This window comes from Arvicola amphibius, chromosome 4, assembly GCF_903992535.2.
Source record: "Arvicola amphibius chromosome 4, mArvAmp1.2, whole genome shotgun sequence".
Classification (NCBI taxonomy): Eukaryota; Metazoa; Chordata; class Mammalia; order Rodentia; family Cricetidae; genus Arvicola; species Arvicola amphibius.
Window position 1 is genome coordinate 6,169,803 of NC_052050.1, and position 6,583 is coordinate 6,176,385.

General features: G+C 43.6%; 1 non-coding gene and 1 pseudogene across 1 annotated transcript; both read right to left on the minus strand.

The window, feature by feature from the left end:
* Window positions 1-1,274: 1,274 nt before the first annotated feature.
* LOC119811114 lies at window positions 1,275-2,773 on the minus strand (annotated as a pseudogene).
* Window positions 2,774-6,178: 3,405 nt separating this feature from the next.
* LOC119813818 lies at window positions 6,179-6,312 on the minus strand. Its single transcript, XR_005285266.1, has one exon. It is a non-coding gene; the product is annotated as a small nucleolar RNA SNORA70 (small nucleolar RNA).
* Window positions 6,313-6,583: the final 271 nt, after the last annotated feature.

Below are 6,583 nucleotides of genomic sequence, written 5' to 3' on the forward strand. Positions count from 1 at the left end.
CCTTTGTTAAAATTTTAGACAAAAAACATCTTAAATGCCATATTCTATAGATTTCTGAATTTGAAATGACCTATCTAGGCCAGGCAGTGGTGGCATATGCCTTTAATCCCCCCCACTCGGGAGGCAGAGGCAGGCATATCTGTGAGTTCAAGGCCAGCCTGGTCTACAAGAGCTAGTTCCAGGACAGTCTCCAAAAGCTACAGTGATACCCTGTCTCAAGAAAACAAAATTAAATTAAATTAAATTAAAAAATGACCTATCTAAAATATATCTTTGTTTGACCTTGAAAACATACCTAATATGACTACTAATTTGATTATAATAGGTGATTAACTACTCACCTGCATTTTCTTATTATTGTAAACAGAAATAATATCTTTCAAGGACTAGAAATTTGCATTACATTGTTAAATGAGCTGTATGGGTACAATACCTTGAACAAGAGTAGAAATGCATGTACAGCATGTTCTAACAAAATTAATCTCAAATTTGTATCAATATATAAAATTTTTAAAAATTATTTATGTATTTATTATGTATACACTGTTCTGCCTGCATGTATGCCTGCCTGCCAGAAGAGGACACCAGACCTCATTACAGATGGTTGTGAGCCACCATGTGGTTGCTGGGAATTGAACTCAGGACCTCTGGAAGAACAGCCAGTGCTCTTAGCCTCTGAGCCATCTCTCCAGCCCTAAAATTTTTATACAATATACAAAAACTCAATCCAATGTAAAGCATTTAAAACTAGCCATTGGCTTTTTAAAAGTAGCACACCTTTAATCTCAGCACTCAGAAGGCAGAGACAGGAGGATCTCTGTGAGTTCGAGGCCAGTCTAGTCTACAAGAGCTAGTCCCAGGACAAGTTCCAAAGCTACAGAGAAACCCTTTCTCAAAAAACAAAACAAAAAAAGTATTCAATAATCTACCTTTTTATCTTATCAATATTGGTCCCTCCCAACTCTGTCCCCTACCTCCTAATTTCTCTCTCCTGGAGCCACTAAGACAAACTTCTTACATATTCTTCCAGAAATTCTCATTAACATTTTTTTAAAAAAATCATACTATTTCAAAAGTTGGAAACTCCCAAACTGTCCACTGTAGTGTGAGGCAATTTTACAACGCTCTTAACAAAAACCAGGGGTCAACTGCATAAGGCCATGGATGAAAAGATTACCTACAAATCAAATTATCATCCAACACATTTTAATAACTAAATAGTTAAATATGACTGTGAATCAAAAATGACCCCAGATTGTGAAAGGCTAATCCCATTAGTGCCAGTTTAGTGAGCCATCCCAGCCACACTTGGACGTTTCACGGGGCTGCCACACTGCACCTACACACACTTTATCACAGCTTTAAACAAACTGTAGAGTTTTGTGGTCTTCCAGTCCCAAATGTTTAATTTTCCATTTCCATCTCCTGAAATCAAACAGCTCATGTCTGCCTGACAAGCATAGCCTGCTACCAGATGACCTTACCATTTTTCTCCTTATTTCATCTGAATCTGTTCCGTGCTCCAGAATTAAGATTCGGCTATCCATTGACTGGCGTGCTAGCCCTTTCCCATTTGGGGACAAATCACTGCAGGCACTGAGCGCATACTGGGCTCTGCTGTGTACTTAAAACCCACAGGGATATCCCATCTCCAAACCCTTATGCTCTTATCATCAGACGTGCTCACAAATCTTCAGTTCTCATCAACAAACCAACAGTGTTGGCAGCTCCCAAAAGCCGATCATATTCCTGAACAATCTCTCCACTGCAAATGTCCCATTGCACAATCTTTCTGCCGGATGTCCCAGCCACAAAGAGTCTTCATCGGGACTGAATCTGACACAATAGGGTGCTTTTCGGTTTGTAAATCTTGGCTTACACTGTCTGTCTCTGTGTCCCAGAGCTTCAGGTACCCGTCACAGGCCACACTGAGAAAATGTGTCCCTGCAGTGTTGATGCAGATGTCTCTCACAGCTTTACTGTGATCGATCAATGTGTTCAGACAGCGCCGGTCTCCATAAACTTCCCATAGCTTAACTTTACAGTCCATGGAACAAGACAGCAACAAACGTCCAGAAAGAGGAAAGAGCCTGACCACACTGACACCCTTTGTGTGTCCAGACCACACAGGAATTTGGTTTTGGGAAAGATAACTTTTTTCAGGTGACCCAGACGACCGTAGATTAACACCGACTTCCTGAGGTGTGTGCACGCAGGGCTGCCTTGAGCATCATACATTTCTTCAATGGGTATGATTGTCTTCTCCTCCCCAGGTCTCTTCTCTTCCTGTTTGCCTTTTTTCTGCCTCTTTGCTGTGATTTCATCCAACTCCTTTTGTTCTTCTGAACATCTGGCTACATTTTTTTTTCATCCACAAATTTTGCCCATGGTCCCAAGAAACCATCAATATTAGAAGCATCATTTTCTTTGAACTTTTTCTTCTTTTCTGACCAGTTTCAAATACAAATGTCCATCTTTGCCATTCATACATGAAGTCATTGATATGAGCTGCTCTAGATATCCAGAAAGCTTATTTCTGGAGCAGCCATAGGAGCAATCTCAAAGGTAGGATTATATTGAATTTCTTTGACAGCAGGGTCAAGGTGAACTCCAGTCTTCAAATCTTCCTCAATTGCCACTTCCGGAGCTGAGTCACCGTTACTGTCAGAGAGGGCTTGGCTGAAGCCGATTTGGTTAAGTGCATGGGAGAGTCCGAGACCGCAGCTGGCAGCAGACACCGACTGCCCTCACTGTTGGAGTCCGACTCAGACCCTGAACCCAATACGAAGCAGCTAGAGCTGCAGTACATTGTTGCGTACATGACTGCAACAGATGCTCTCTGCTGTGGTCAGGCCAGGGCGGAAGAAGCAGCGACTCCCAGGACCTCGTTGGGTGCCAGATGTAGCACAAATTCTAATTGGTCTTAAGATCAGAGAAGCAGGGCAGCCAGCCACTAGTTCTTACCTCTACAGAATCCTCAGATTCAATGAACGAGAGCTCCTGTCTCTGCAGTCCTCAGACTGAATGGGCTTGAGATCCTGTCTCCACCCACTATATATTCCTGTCTCCACCTCCCTAGCGCTGGGATTAAAGGCATAAGCCACCAACACCGCCTGGCTCTGCTTCTCTTCCAGACACATTTGTAGCCCAGGGCAGCCTTGAACTCCTGATCTTCCTGCTTCTTCCTCTTCCTAAGTGCTGGGATTAAAAGTGTGCGCCACCACTGCCTGGCCTCTATGGTTAACTAGCGGCTAGCTCTGCCCTCTGATCTTCAGGCAAGCTTTATTTACTAGAGCACAAAAAAAATCTCACCACATCTTTTAGTATAACAGACTGCATCAGTCTGTCAAATAAACCCCAGAAATCTGACAAGGTGCTTCATGAAATCTCTGTGATTATTGAAAAGCAAATGACTTCCACTCGAGGACAGGTTCACAGTATACCACATTAAATGACTGAGTTAAAAATCAACTGGGGTGGGGGGGTGCTGGAGAGATGGCTCAGAGGTTAAGAACACTGACTGCTCTTCCAGAGGTCCTGAGTTCAATTCCCAGCAACCACATGGTGGTTCACAACCATCTGTAATGAGATCTGGTGCCCTCTTCTGGCCTGCAGGGATACATGCTGGCAGAACACAGTATACATAATAAATAAATTAATTAAAAAAAAATCAGCACGTGCCCAATGCCCATGCCCAGGTTTAATACCCAGAATTTCTCTTCACCTCCCTCACAAAAGGAAACTGATTCTAGATTTCTTATCTAGAAAAGTGTGCTTTCTTAAATACACAGTTCTCCCATATTTAAAAAAAAACAGCTGGGCAGTGGAAGCACACACCTTTAATCCCAGCACTCGGGAGGCAAAGGCAGGTGGATCTCTGAGTTCAAGGCCAGCCTGGTCTACAGAGTGAGTTCCGGGACAGTCAGGCTGCACAGAGAAACCCTGTCTCGAAAAACAAAAAACAAAATAAAACAAAAAAATCAACTTTCATAGGAAATTCATCTTGAAGAGCACTGGATCGGAGTGTTGTCACAAGCTGGGCCTGGAGGTGCAGGCCTGTTATCTCAGTTGTTTGGGTAGCTGAAGCAGGAGAGTCTCAAGTTCAAGGTTGCAGAGTGGGTTCTAGGCTAACCTGGGCAACCTAAGGAGTTGCTGCCTCAAAAGTCAAAAGTAAAAGGTGATTTGGGGTTATAACTCTGTGGGAGAGTACTTGTCCACCATACCCAAGGCGATGGGTTCTACCCCCTGTACCAGAAAAGCAAAGAAACAAACAAAATGCCTTGCTAAGCCTGAGGCAGAGTGGTCTGATAATAAAAGCAGCTGTCTGTGCACTCCTATCGGACCCTAAGTACAGGGAGTATTTTGACAGTATGTTTACTTCTTTATGGCCTGTGCCAGATGGGGTGAAATCTTTCTAGCTATAATAAGACACGTGGGCTCAGAAAAGCAATATGATTCAGAAGCAGGAACCACAACTCCCAGAGCAAAGATCCCCTCTCGGGGAGTCTGCTGGCTTCATCTTTCACGAAGGGTGTCAGGGAGAGGCTAAGCCAAGCTTGCAGATCTGAACTCTGGACGGTGGCTCATGCCCGACATTCTCTGCTCGCCAAGCCCACATTGTCTACATTCCCCTTGCTTTAGGTTCTCTTCTTGCCTCTTGGACACAGATACTTGAGGTCACATAGCTTCTCCTTCAGCTGCTGGAGGGTCTCAAGGAGAGAGTAGAGGGAACAATAACTGGAGACTTTATATAAAAAACCCAAGGGTCCCTTCCTATATTCTCCCTTGGCTGTTGGGGTGTATTTCTGTGGGACAGAATGTGTTTCTTTGAGGGTTTAGTTTTGTTTGTGTGTGTGTGTGTGTGTGTGTGTGTGTGTGTGTTTGTGCGTGTTTGTGCGTGTGCACATGTGTGAGTATAAGCACCCACAGCATATGTGAGAAGGTCAAAGGACAACTTGGATGAGTCAGTTTTCTCTTTCTACCACGGTAGGTATCGACCTCAGCCTGCCAATCAGATTTTCTGGAAAGTCCCATTGCTAAATGAACCATCTTGCTAGCCTCAAAATGAGATCTTATGTTAGATGGGCTTGGTGAAAACTTAACCCAGTTTCAGTCCTAAGGGCATCTGTTTATGGGACGAACAGGGCTATTTGCTGTCATGCTGTTAATAGGTCAACTGCTTCTTATGTGTTTATATAGGGAGCTAAAGGAGGTGAAATGTCCCCAGTGTCCTGCCAAACAAACATACCTAATCACCCCAACTGAAAGGGAGTCTGCAACTTCAGAAACACAGTCGAGCATTCAACAAGAATATATTTAAAAAGGGAGAGAGGTAGGGAGCCATGATACACACATGCACACACAAAGATTGTGTGCACACACACATGCACACACTAATAATTAATGAAAACATTCCAACAAAATGAAACCCTACTTGGAGCTTTCCTGAAGCCACTAAGCTAGAACATGTCTAGTTCCCAACAAGGAACACAACAGTGACACTCTAGAATGTGTGTGTGTGCACGCACATGTGTAAGCCAGAAGTTAATGTTAAATGCCCTTTTATTTTTCTTTCTTTTCTTTTTTTTTTTTTTTTTTTTTTTGGTTTTTCGAGACAGGGTTTCTCTGCAGCTTTTTTTTAGAGCCTGTCCTGGAACTAGCTCTTGTAGACCAGGCTGGTCTCGAACTCACAGAGATCCGCCTGCCTCTGCCTCCCGAGTGCTGGGATTAAAGGCGTGCGCCACCGCCGCCCGGCTAAAAAATAAATATATTTAAAAAAAGAAAAATAGCCAGGCTCCAAAGCTACAGAGAAACCCTGTCTAGAAAAACCAAAAAAAATATTTATTTTTATTGTATATATGTTTATTTTTCTTTTGTGTACATTGGTGTTTTAACATGGGTGTTAGGTCCCCTGCAACTGGATCACAGGTAGTTGTGAGCTATCATGTGGGTGCTGGGAATTGAACCTGTGCCCTCTGGAAGAGCAGTCAGTCCTCTTAACCACTGAGCCATCTCTCCAGCCCTAAATGCCCTTTTTTCTTTTTTTTTCTTTTCTTTTTTCACATGGTGACCTGGCCTAGTCACTGTGCCCTGGAGCTTCCCAGAGACACACTGAACACCTGTCTAGAATCTACAGTGGGGACAGCATTGTGATCAGAGACAAGAACATCTACCAGAAAGATGTCTCCAAAGTCCCTTAGGACAACTCAGATAGGCAAGAGGCTGCCAACACTACCAACGGGGCTGCTGTGTGTAGCCATTGCACACGAGGTCTCCATGAAGACAAGAACCTGGTGGACTCATTGGCTGCGGGCATGGTCTGTACCTTTCACGTCTCTTTCACCTTCCGTACGTGGAATCTGCTTGCCCAGCGCATCTCTCCCTGTGTGTGCATAAGCACAGCTATATAAAACGAACGCTCTTCCCCATCTGACATACATAAATATAAGGGTGAGTAATACTGTCCCCTCTGGTTGCCAGGCAGTTCTGGTATTTATATTGATTTTAGCTCATGATGCTTACAGAGATTTAATTATCCTAAGAATCTAATGTTCATGTTAATTTGGGAGAGGATGGAGATTTG